This window comes from Microcaecilia unicolor, chromosome 3 (genome assembly GCF_901765095.1).
Source record: "Microcaecilia unicolor chromosome 3, aMicUni1.1, whole genome shotgun sequence".
NCBI classification, from domain to species: Eukaryota; Metazoa; Chordata; class Amphibia; order Gymnophiona; family Siphonopidae; genus Microcaecilia; species Microcaecilia unicolor.
The window spans coordinates 182,614,300-182,626,444 of NC_044033.1; the positions used below are offsets into that span (position 1 = coordinate 182,614,300).

The 12,145-nt window shown below is 44.3% G+C and overlaps 1 protein-coding gene across 1 annotated transcript in view; it reads left to right on the forward strand.

The window, feature by feature from the left end:
- The first annotated feature begins 10,117 nt into the window (after positions 1–10,117).
- Positions 10,118–12,145, forward strand: part of TIMELESS (timeless circadian regulator) — a 163,180-nt gene continuing 161,152 nt past the window's right edge. Inside the window, exon 1 of the mRNA XM_030196703.1 lies at positions 10,118–10,186. The gene's annotated coding sequence lies outside the window, so the exon portion shown is untranslated. The remainder of the gene's footprint in view (positions 10,187–12,145) is intronic.

Consider the following 12,145-nt stretch of genomic DNA (forward strand, 5'->3'; position numbering starts at 1 on the left):
ACCGTTAACTTTAGTTTGGTGGTTGCAACGAAGATAACAATAGGAGTCTTGAGAGAGGGTTTGGAGAGGAATACATGGTCAGATGCAAATGATCCAGAGAGAATGCTGCTGCTAGTCTAGCAGAATGTACTCGCTCTCACAGACATGGCCAGAGAATAATGCACCAGGGTTACGCTGCATTAACATCTACTGAGACCCCAACAGAAGAGACCTGCATAGAATCTGAGGCATAGGAGCCAACTTTTCACAATTATTGGGGGTGCTAAGCCCAATGGAAATAACCCCTCCCTGAACACATACAAGGAATTCTCTCAATATTGGGGGTGCTCAAGCACCCACAGCACCCACAGAGTTGGCTCCTATGATGAGGCATGAAGTGCTCTAGTGTCAATGTATGTCAGCCAAAGCTCAACTCTGTGCCTTAAGGTTAGCAGAGGCTGACCTGGGGATTAAAGATAAGAAAGAAATCAAATGGTTTATCTGTAATAGCAACCAAAACCAAATCAGCAGCGAAAATTAGCAGTTCGGTTTTGGATGAAAACAAAAACTGCAGTTCGCCTACCCTCTCCCCCCAGCAAAGAGGAGGCCCTTCCAGGCGACTCAGCTTCCAAGTGTAGCAGACACCGACTGCTGTGTCAAGATGCAAAACGTGTAAGCTTAGAAGTGAGCTGCTTTCTTAAAATGTCAGTGGACCCCCTTGACACAACCTATTTGGCAAAACTTTGGCCACAGTCGGTGTGTGCTGCAATTGGAAGCTGAGTCGCATGAATGCTTATGTTAAGTTTGAATAGCTTATTAAAGTCACGTTTTTAATTTGGATCCATGAAAACTGGTTATATTGAAGTTTTGACAAAATAATCCTCAAGGGTTTTGGTTTTTTTTTTTTTAATGCTGATGAAGTAAATCTACCCTGTTTAATCCTACCATATTTTCTTCTGAAACACGGAAATGAAGGAAGGGTCCTGAGGCGTTTATCCCAGGGCTGCTGCGGGGAGGGGGGAAATTCCTCGGGCCCAGGCCTCCCCGCTGGGGTCTCTCTCTCTCCTGCTTCTAACAGGACCCGGGTGATCGCGTCCTGAAAGGCGCAGGAGAGAGAAAACTCCAGCAGAGGGTCCCCCTTGGAGGCTGGGGAGGACACGGAGGAGCAGACACTGCAGGTCTTCTTCCAGTGCTGCTCTTCACTCTGTCCATTGCTTGCTAAGCGGTTGCTTTTCCTCTCAGTTTTGAAACCAAGCATGCGCTGAGAGAAAAAGCAGCCTCAGGGGCAGACAATCAGCAAAGTGAAGAGTAGTGCTAGAGAAAGACCTCTTCAGTACATAAGTATTGCCATACTGGGAAAGACCAAAGGTCCATCAAGCCCAACATCCTGTTTCCAACAGTGGCCAATCCAGGTCACAAATACCTGGCAAGATCCCAAAAAAGTACAAAACCTGAAATATGCTTCCTCTTTTACCCATTTTTGATTTCATCCCTCTTCCAGCCATCATTATACATTCTTCCTTAATTACAACACACTATCCCAATTTACACCCTCTTCCCACTCCCTACCTCTACCACCTTCCTCCCTTACCCATCTTACTTACCCACTTTTTATTGTCCACCTCTTTATATACTATATTCTGCTGTTTTATCCATTTTGTATTCTTGTAAACCTGTTATATTTGTAAGCCACATTGAACCTGCTAATAAGTGGGAAAGCGCGGGTTATAAATGTTACAATATAATACAATACAAAACATTTTATACTGCTTATCCCAGAAATAGTGGTTGATTTTCCCCAAGTCCATTTAATAATGGTCTATGGGACTTTCCCTTTAGGAAGCCGTCCAAACCTTTTTTAAAACTCCGCTAAGCTAACCGCCTTTACCACATTCTCCGGCAACGAATTCCAGAGTTTAATTACACATTGAGTGAAGAAACAATTTCTCCGTTTCATTTTAAATTTACTACATTGTAGCTTCATCGCATGCCCCCTAGTCCTAGTATATTTGGAAAACATAAACAGACGCTTCACATCTACCCGTTCAACTCCACTCATTATTTTATAGACCTCTATCATATCTCCTCTCAGCCGCCTTTTCCCCAAGCTGAAGAGCCCTAGCCGCTTTAGCCTTTCCTCATAGGGAAGTCGTCCCATCCCCTTTATCATTTTCGTCGCCCTTCTCTACACCTTTTCTAATTCCATTATATTTTTTTTGAGATGCAGCGACCAGAATTAAACACAATATTCGAGGTGCGGTTGCACCATGGAGCGATACAAAGGCATTATAACATCCTCATTTTTGTTTTCCATTCCTTTCCTAATAATACCTGACATTCTATTTGCTTTCTTAGCCGTAGCAGCACACTGAGCAGAAGGTTTCAACGTATCATCAACGACGACACCTAGATCCCTTTCTTGGTCTGTGACTCCTAACGTGGAACTTTGCATGACGTAACTATAATTTGGGTTCCTCTTTCCCACATGCATCACTTTGCACTTGCTCACATTAAACGTCATCTGCCACTTAGACGCCCAGTCTCCCAGTCTCGTAAGGTCCTCTTGTAATTTTTCACAATTCTCCCATGATTTAACGACTTTGAATAACTTTGTGTCGTCAGCAAATTTAATTACCTCAGTAGTTACTCCCATCTCTAGGTCACTTATAAATATGTTAAAAAGCAGCGTTCCCAGCACAGACCCCTGGGGAACCCCACTAACTACCCTTCTCCATTGAGAATACTGACCATTTAACCCTACTCTCTGTTTTCTATCTTTTAACCAGTTTTAAATCCACAATAGAACACTATCTCCTATTCCATGACTCTACAATTTCCTCTGGAGTCTTTCATGAGGTACTTTGTCAAACGCCTTCTGCAAATCCAGATACACAATATCAACCGGCTCCCCTTTATCCACATGTTTGTTCACCCCTTCAAATAAATGTACTAGATTGGTGAGGCAAGATTTCCCCTCACTAAATCCATGTTGACTTTGTCTCATTAATCCATGCTTTTGAATATGCTCTGTAATTTTGATCTTAATAATAGTCTCTACTGTTCTGTCCTCTGACAGCCTCGCACTCAGGGGCGTATCTGCGTGGGGCCTCAGGGGCCTGGGCCCCCGCAGATTTCGCCCTGGACCCCCCTACCGCTGCCAACCCTCCCCCTCCGTTGCTCGCCTACCTTCGCTGGCGGGGGACCCCAACCCCCGCCAGCCGAGGTCCGCGTCCTCCTGCCGCTGCCGGCTGCCTTTGGTCCTTTAATTCTTCCATTGAAGCTGGCGCCGACGAAAGTTTCTTTTGAGTCTGACGTCCTGCACGTACAACGTGCAACGTGCAGCGACGTCAGATTCAAAAGAAACTTTTTCGTCGGCGCCAGCTTCAATGGAAGAATGAAAGGACCAAAGGCAGCCGGCAGCGGCAGGAGGACGCGGACCTCGGCTGGCGGGGGTTGGGGTCCCCCGCCAGCGAAGGTAGGCGAGCAACGGAGGGGGAGGGTTAGCAATGGCAGCGGCTGGGGGGAGGGGGATCGGCAATGGCGGCGGCGGCGGCGGCGGCGGGGGGGGGGGGCTATAATGTGCCCCCCCTCTCTGGCCCTGGCCCCCCCTACCGCCGCAGTTCAGATACGCCCCTGCTCGCACTAGTTTATAATGTGATCCTAAAATGTGTTTAATGATTTTACTGTGATTCTCACTTCTAAGGATTTTCATTGCTGCAGTTCTCACTGCAAAGATACGTGAGCAATGCGTTGTGTGTAATGTAGTTCACAGGCAATGCAGTCACACTTGCCTGTCTGTATAAGAACTGTTACCATTGGTTTGTGCTGCTGCCCAGACCTCCTCTCTTTCTCAGCCAAGCTTGGCTCCTTTGTCTACCTGCTATAATTTCCTGGTCATTCTTACTATCTCTGTCCTGAGAGGTCAGCCAAGTACAACCTTTCCCTCCAATCGAGGGCTGTCCTCTAGGACCACCCTTGCCACCTGGTGGCAAGCTCTGTCCCCGTTGGTATTTACCACCTCCTCCCTGGGCCTGTGTGAGCCTTCTTGACCTCCCTGTCTTTCTCTCCATGAGGCATTCTCCATCTTGCTTCAGACAGGTCTTGTCCTGCTTCAGTCCTTGGAACGAACTTGGTTTTTTACCTTGAATATATCTTCCTAATGAGATATTGCACTCTCCAGTCACCCAGCTCTGAGCTACTTCTACCTGTTCGACTATTTTCTCACCTCTCCTCAGATTTCTACCTCCAACCACTGATACAGCTCTCAGAATTACGGAGTCTCTGTGCCCTGGGGCAACACTTCTGAACATCTGACTGTGAGTAAATTATCTGTATTTATTCAATAAAAGAAACTTCAGAAAATAAAGAGACTTCAGGTGTGTTCTGGTGTGCCAAGGTTATACTTCAAGATATTGAGACTTTACAGTTAACAAGTCTTAAGAGGCTTGACATCTACCATTTTGCCCGGCACCGACGTCAGACTCACCGGTCTATAATTTCCCAGATCTCCTCTGGAACCTTTTTAAAAATCATTACATTGGCCACCCTCCAATCTTCGATTTTAAGGATAAATTACATATTACTAACAATAGCTCTGCAAGCTCATTTTTCAGTTCTATCAGTACTCTGGGATGAATACCATCCGGTCCAGGAGATTTGCTACTCTTCAGGTTGTAGAACTACTACTACTACTACTACTACTATTTAGCATTTCTATAGCGCTACAAGGCATACGCAGCGCTGCACAAACATAGAAGAAAGACAGTCCCTGCTCAAAGAGCTTACAATCTAATAGACAAAAAATAAATAATCAAATCAATTAATGTGAACGGGAAGGAAGAGAGGAGGGTAGGTGGAGGCGAGTGGTTACAAGTGGTTACATTACATCCTCCAGGTTTACAAAGAATTCATTAAGTTTCTCCGACTCATCAGCTTCGAATACCATTTCTGGCACTGGTATCCCACCCAAATCTTCCTTGGTGAAGACCGAAGCAAAAAATTCATTTAATCTCTCCGCTACAGCTTTTTCTTCCCTGATCGCCCCTTTTACTCCTCGGTCATCTAGCGGTCCAACCGATTCTTTTGCCGGCTTCCTGCTTTTAATATACCTAAAAACATATTTACTATGTGTTTTTGCCTCCAACGCAATCTTTTTTCGAAGTCCCTCTTAGCCTTCCTTATCAGCGCTTTGCATTTGACTTGACATTCCTTATGCTGTTTCTTATTATTTTCAGTCAGTTCCTTCTTCCATTTTCTGACGGATGTTCATTTAGCTCTAATAGCTTCCTTCACCTCACTTTTTAACCATGCCGGCTGTCGTTTGGTCTTCCATCCTCCTTTTTTAATACACGGAATATATTTGGCCTGGGCTTCCAGGATGTTTTTTGAACAGCATCCACGCCTGATGTAAATTTTTGACCCTCACAGCTGCTCCTCTAAGTTTTTTTTCACTGTTCTTCTCATTTTATCATAGTCTCCTTTTTTAAAGTTAAACGCTAACGTATTTGATACTTCAAAGCTAATATCAAATCCGATCATATTATGATCACTGTTATCGAGTGGCCCCAGCACCATTACCTCCCGCACCAGATCATGCACTCCACTAAGGATTAGGTCTAGAATTTTTCCTTCTCTCATCGGCTCCTGTACTACCTGCTCCATAAAGCTGTCCTTGATTTCATCTTGGAATTTTACCTCCCTAGCTTGCCCCAATGTTACATTTACCCAGTCAATATCAGGGTAATTGAAATCACCCATTATTATTGTGTTGCCCAGTTTGTTTGCGTCCCTAATTTCCTTTAACATTTCTGCATCTGTCTGTTCATCCTGGGCAGCAAACGGTAGTACACTCCTATCACTGTCCTTTTCCCCTTTACACGTGGAATTTCAATCCACAGTGATAGCAAGAAGTGTTTTGTTTCCTTCAGAATTTTCAATCTATTTGATTCAAAGCTCTCCTTAATATACAATGCTGCCCCTCCACCAATTCGATCCACCCTATCACTACGATATAATTTGTACTCCGGTATGACAGTGTCCCACTGGTTATCCTCCTTCCACCAGGTCTCAGAGATGCCTATTATATCTAATTTTTCATTTAGTGCAACATATTCTAACTCTCTCATCTTATTTCTTAGGCTCCTGTCATTCGCATATAGACATTTCAAACTATGTTTGTTGTTCCTATTTACATCATGCTCAGTACTTCACAGTATTAGTTTGCAATCTTTTGTCTGATTTTTATTTTTATTTAAGGACACCTTATCTACTATGGTCTCTTTTGCAACCTCATTATCAGGATACCCTGTATCAGTGGCGTTCCTAGGGCGGCTGACACATGGGGTGGATCGCCAATGCGCCCTCCCTGGTGCAGCGCCCCCCCCCCCCGGCAAAACGAACCCCCCCCGGGTGCATTATTACCTGCTGGGGGGGGGGGTGCCGTGCGCCTGTCTGCTTCGCTCGTTCCATGCTCCCTCTGCCACGGAACAGGAAGTAACCTGTTCCGCGGCAGAGGGAGCACGGAACGAGCAGCGCCAACAGGCACGTGGCACCCCCCCCCAGTGGCGTGCACCCGGGGCGGACCGCACCCACTGCCCCCCCTAGGAACGCCACTGCCCTATCTTCCCTGTTTTGGTGATATCTTTGAAAGATACCTTATCTCAAACCATGCGCTTTTGAGCGACTGTCAGCCTTCCCCCCGTTTCTAGTTTAAAAGCTGCTCTATCTCCTTTTTAAATGCCGATGCCAGCAGCCTGGTCCCACCCTGGTTAAGGTGGAGCCCATCCTTTCGGAATAGGCTCCCCCTTCCCCAGAATGTTGCCCAGTTCCTAACAATTCTAAAACCTTCCTCCCTGCACCATTGTCTCATCCACGCTTTGAGACTCCGGAGCTCTGCCTGTTTCTTGGGCCCTGCGCATGGAATGGATAGCATTTCAGAAAATGCTACCCTAGAGATTCTGGATTTGAGCTTTCTACCCAAGAGCCTAAATTTGGCTTCCAGAACCTCTCCTATGTCATTGGTACCCACATGTACCAAGACAGTCGGCTCCTCCCAGCACTATCTAAAATCCTATCTAGGTGACACGTGAGGTCCGCCACCTTCGCACCAGGCAGGCAAGTCACCAGGCAATCCTCAGGTCCACCAGCTACCCAGCTATCTATATGCCTAATGATCGAATCACCAACTACAAAAGCTGTCCTAACCTTTCCCTCCCGGGCAGCACCTGGAGACATATCCTCAGTGTGAGAGGATAGTACATCCCCTGGTGGGCAGGTCCTGGCTACAGGAGTACTTCCTTCTTCACCAGGGTGATGCTCTCCTTCTAGGAGACCTCCTTCCTCCAAGGTAGCACAGGGGCTACCAGACTGGAGGTGGGACTTCTTTACAACATTCCTGTAGGTCTCCTCTATGTACCTGTCTGTCTCCCTCAGCTCCACCAAGTCTGCTACTCTAGCCTCAAGAGAACTGACACGTTCTCTGAGAGCTAGGAGCTCTTTGCATCGGGCACACACTTATGACATCTCACCAAATGGGAGATTATCATACATGTGACACTCAATGCAAAAGACTGGATAGCACCCCTCTCGCTCCTGGACTGCTGACTCCATCTTAGTGTTTTTGAGTTTTTCAATAATTTAAAACTTGCTACAGTATTAAGGATATTAGCCTAATATAAAAATGTCTTTTAGTTTATATAGAGGGGCATTATCGAATGAAAACGTCTATCTCCATGGGCGTTTATCTCCGAGAACGGGTCTGTGAAGGGGCGGACCGAATCGTATTTTTGAAAAAAATAGACATCCATGTTTTATTCGACAATTTGTGAGCTGGGCGTTTTTGCTTTTCAGCGATAATGGAAAATGAAAGCGCCGAGCTCAAAAACGAATAAATCCAAGGCATTTGTTCGTGGGAAGGGCCAGGATTCGTAGTGCACTGGTCCCCCTCACATGCCAGGACACCAACCGGGCACCCTAGGGGGCACTTTTACAAAAACAAAAAAAAAAGGTAAAAGAGCTCCCAGGTGCATAGCACCCTTCCCTTGTGTGTTGAGCCCCCCAAATCCCCCTCAAAACCCACTGCCCACAAGTCTACACCATTACTATAGCCCTAAGGGGTGAAGGGGGGCACCTACATGTGGGTACAGTGGGTTTGGGGGGGTTGGACGACTAAGCATTAAGCAGCACAATTGTAACAGGTAGGGGGGGATGGGCCTGGGTCCACCTGCCTGAAGTCCACTGCACCCCCTAACAACTGCTCCAGGGACCTGCATACTACTGCCAGGGAGGTGGGTATGACATTTGAGGGTGAAAATAAAAAGTTGTGAAACATCATTTTTTGTGGTGGGAGGGGGTTAGTGACCACTGGGGGAGTCAGGGGAGGTCATCCCCGATTCCCTCTGGTGGTAATCTGGTCATTTAGGGCATTTTTTGGGGCCTTATTCGTGAAAAAACAGGGTCCAGGAAAAGTGCTGTTGCACCACCGCCAAAATCGATCGCCGGCGATCTATTTCGCCAGCGACATTCGATTATGCCCCTCTATGGCAACTAGTTAATGCTTGCTTTTCTCTCTCTTTCTTTTTATTCCTCCGTTGATACTAAACTAGGTCCTGCTTGCTTTCCCCTCTCTCTCTCTCTTTTTATTCCCCCTTAATACTAAACTAGATCCTGCAGTGCCTGCTAGATTCTATCTGTTAATGCTGTGGTACAAAGTTTTTTTAAACTAAGGGGAAAAAGACTATGGAGATTAGTTGATAAAATTTGCTTTTTATATTTTTATTTTGCCTATCACTAACCTACAATTCCTCCTTTAAACCCGAATTTTTAAGTTCCCAAAGCACAAAGCAAAATAATGTTCACTTACCAGATAAATGTCCTCTTCTCTCGGAACTTCTCAGAAAAGTCGCCTGGCTACCGTGTGGTTCCTGTGTGTGACCTGTAGGGACCCTGAAGTGAGTAGTGCGCACCCAGTCTCCCAAACCCCAAGATCAGCTCACGGAGGTCACCTCCTGAGCGTGAATCCGTTTCTGGGTGAGAGGAGCGGGTTACACATGTTCAAAACAGAATAATCCATTTGTGTATCTAAAAGGTAAACACCTACAAAACAGATGAAGATGTGATTCCATGTGCCACAAGGAAAGGAGAGTTTCATTATACTTCCATTTAATTCCATTATCTTTATAACACCAGGCTTCCCAAGGCAGATTACAAGAGTCAGTGCATTTTGTCTAGCGAAAAAAGTGCCAGTACTCAAATGACAGGCCACTTTCAGGGGTGGGGTGATCACTGAGGGATCCACCCCACAATAGCCAGGCCCCCTGCCTACAACCAGTCACAGAATCTAAGACAAGGCAGAATTGGTGTGTAGAGCCTGAGCTCTTTCATTAAAATTTGGGGACCATGGGTCAATTTTAGCAGACAATGGAAAAGGTACCAGTACTCAGTACCCCCCAAGTTACTTAGTACCCACTCAAAAAAAGCCTTGGTTAAGATGAACCTATCAGGAAAAAGGATATCCTCACTGAAATTTGGTCATCTGTATTGTATAGAACAGTGTAGAAAAATGAACACAAAATACGGTTTATAATTGCTGATTCCACCAGCTACAATAATTTTTGAAGCTGTTTTAGTGATATTCAATTGTTATTTTATGATATTTATATCTACATATGGTAAGCTTTCCAATAAATTAAAAAGCTGTCCACTAAATAAAACAAAAAATATTATTTTTTTCTCCACCTTTTAAGGCACTTCCTATCCAACTGAAAGAGCTTTAAACTTGTTTCAGCCGGACCATAGGCAGTTCTAATCTTTTGCTATTGTTTTGGGTGTACTAAAAACGCGGCAAGCTCCGCCTACTGGCATTAGTTCATACAATGGATTAGAATAGGCTCACGTCGTCTCCCGTTTTATCCAACCTCCTTGGGGATGACGGCTGCGCGGAGGAGAGGGAAAGGGAGATAAACCTTTTGACGTCATCTACACAGCTTTCTTTCTCGTTCTCTGGCGTCGCGTCCCGCCCCCTTCTGTTGTACTTCCTGTTGCCAAGGACTCAACCTAAACTCCTCGGAGTCGGAGAGGCGGGCTATTTCAGAGAAGGGACGGAGAAGAAAAACGGCGGGGAGTGGGAGTGGGACTCGGACGGAGTCGCTGTGGCGGGCGGGACGGTGACTGATCATGGTGATGGGCAATCTCAAATATGAGTTTGAAGGTAGGATGGGGGAAGGAGTTTGAGATTTAGGGGTATTTGTACCGGATCGCGGATGTGGAGGGAAGTGGAAGAGAGAAGAGTTGGCAGACCACGAGGGAGGGGACGAGCTCTTCCACAGAATGTTGCATGGTAATAAAATCTCTGGAGGAGCTGAACAGATAAATGCAAATAAGGGGACATCAATAAAGTTACAAAGTTAGCCCACTTAATATAATTTCATTTATTTTGCACTCAACATCTTGTTAAGCTTTGGAACTTATTGTTGAAGAATATGGTAAAAACTGTGTAACTGATTTTAAGAAAGGTTTGGACAAGTTCCTGAAGGTCAATTCAATAGATTAAGGTAGATATGGGGAAAGCCACTGCTTATCCTTGAGGGTAAGTAGTATGGAATCCAGCTACTTTATGAGATAGTGACAGTTAGGTATGAACTGGATTAGCCTTTATTGGTAACAGGACATTGGACTTGATGAACCTTTGGTCTGACCTAGTATGGTAATTTTTATCAAGCATGGACAGCATCCATCTAGGGTCTTGAAGGAGGACTGTGCTAGTAGGATGCTTCAGGCCATGGCCTCCTCTGCCCAGAGCATGAATGTTGTCATGATTCATAAACATATGGCCACTGTTTAGATTTGTTTGTTTCTTCAACGAACTTTCAAGGAAAGCTATGGTTCATGGATTTCTTCTGGAATCTTGGACTGATTACTACCAATTAAATTTTGAAATGAACAGGAAGTTTAAAAATGTAAAGCCTTCACCTAGTCAAAAAACTTAATTCTCTAGAGGAAAAATTAACTATGATCATTTTTGTAACCCCCCCCCCCCCCCCCCCCACTACTATAAGATACTACTGTTACCGTAGGCAATCCTCAAGCTACGTGACATTACTGGAACTTTATCACACAGACTATGTTGGACAATATTGTGCCAACACATGAATAGTCGCCCTTAAGACAACCAAAAAACCCATGGTTTAACAAAGTATTATTAGACTTAAAAATGCAGACAATTGGAACATACATGGACTAAAATGATGTGGCTGTAAAAATTTGTCAGAAATGGGCTAATCATAAATATAAACAGTATATTATTCACTTAAAAAAAGAATATTATTTAAAATTGATTAGCACAGATTACACAAACTCAGGAAATGTATTATGGGTAGTGGAATACATCACCAACTCTAAAACCCTAATATTCACTCATTCTTCTCAGTTAACTCTCCCTTCAGCTAATGGGTTATCAGAATTTTTTCAGACTAAATATCCTGAAAATTAGGAAAGACATACTCTTCACAATTAAGAATCTTCTATAAACATCCCTAACAACTTAGCTAAAGTTATGAACATTCTGGTTAATAATTTCTATCCAATTCAGTTTCAGGAAATACAATCACTATTACAAAAAAAATGCGTTTGCTCTCATTGTGAGTTAGATCATTGCTACCTTCTACATAACCCACCATCATATTTAATAAGTTGGTTCTGCATCTGGACTACTCTTACATTGAATTCAGGTATATTTCCCACTTTGATGGGAAATATTTATTGACCCCAGTTGTGAAAAAGCCCTTTGGGTACAAACAATATCTGAGTAACTACAGACAAATTGCTAATATTCCACTTTATCTAAAGATATTAGAGGACTTGGCTAAACAGCTAACCGATTATCTACACCATCACAATAGTTTACACCCAACCCAATCTGGTTTTATAAGGGGGTTTAGCACTGAAACACTACTAGGAATACTCATGCAAGAGCTTAGAGATCTATTTTGTAAAGGCCATCAGGCCATAATTTTTCAATTTGACCTGTCAGCAGCTTTTGATGTAATAGATCACCAATTTTATAACTTTCTGACAGAAAGAACTTAGTGTAAAACACCTAAAGACAATCTACATCTTGGAAAGCAAGTTCTGGGGTACCACAGGGTTCCCCTCTTTCGTCAATATTATT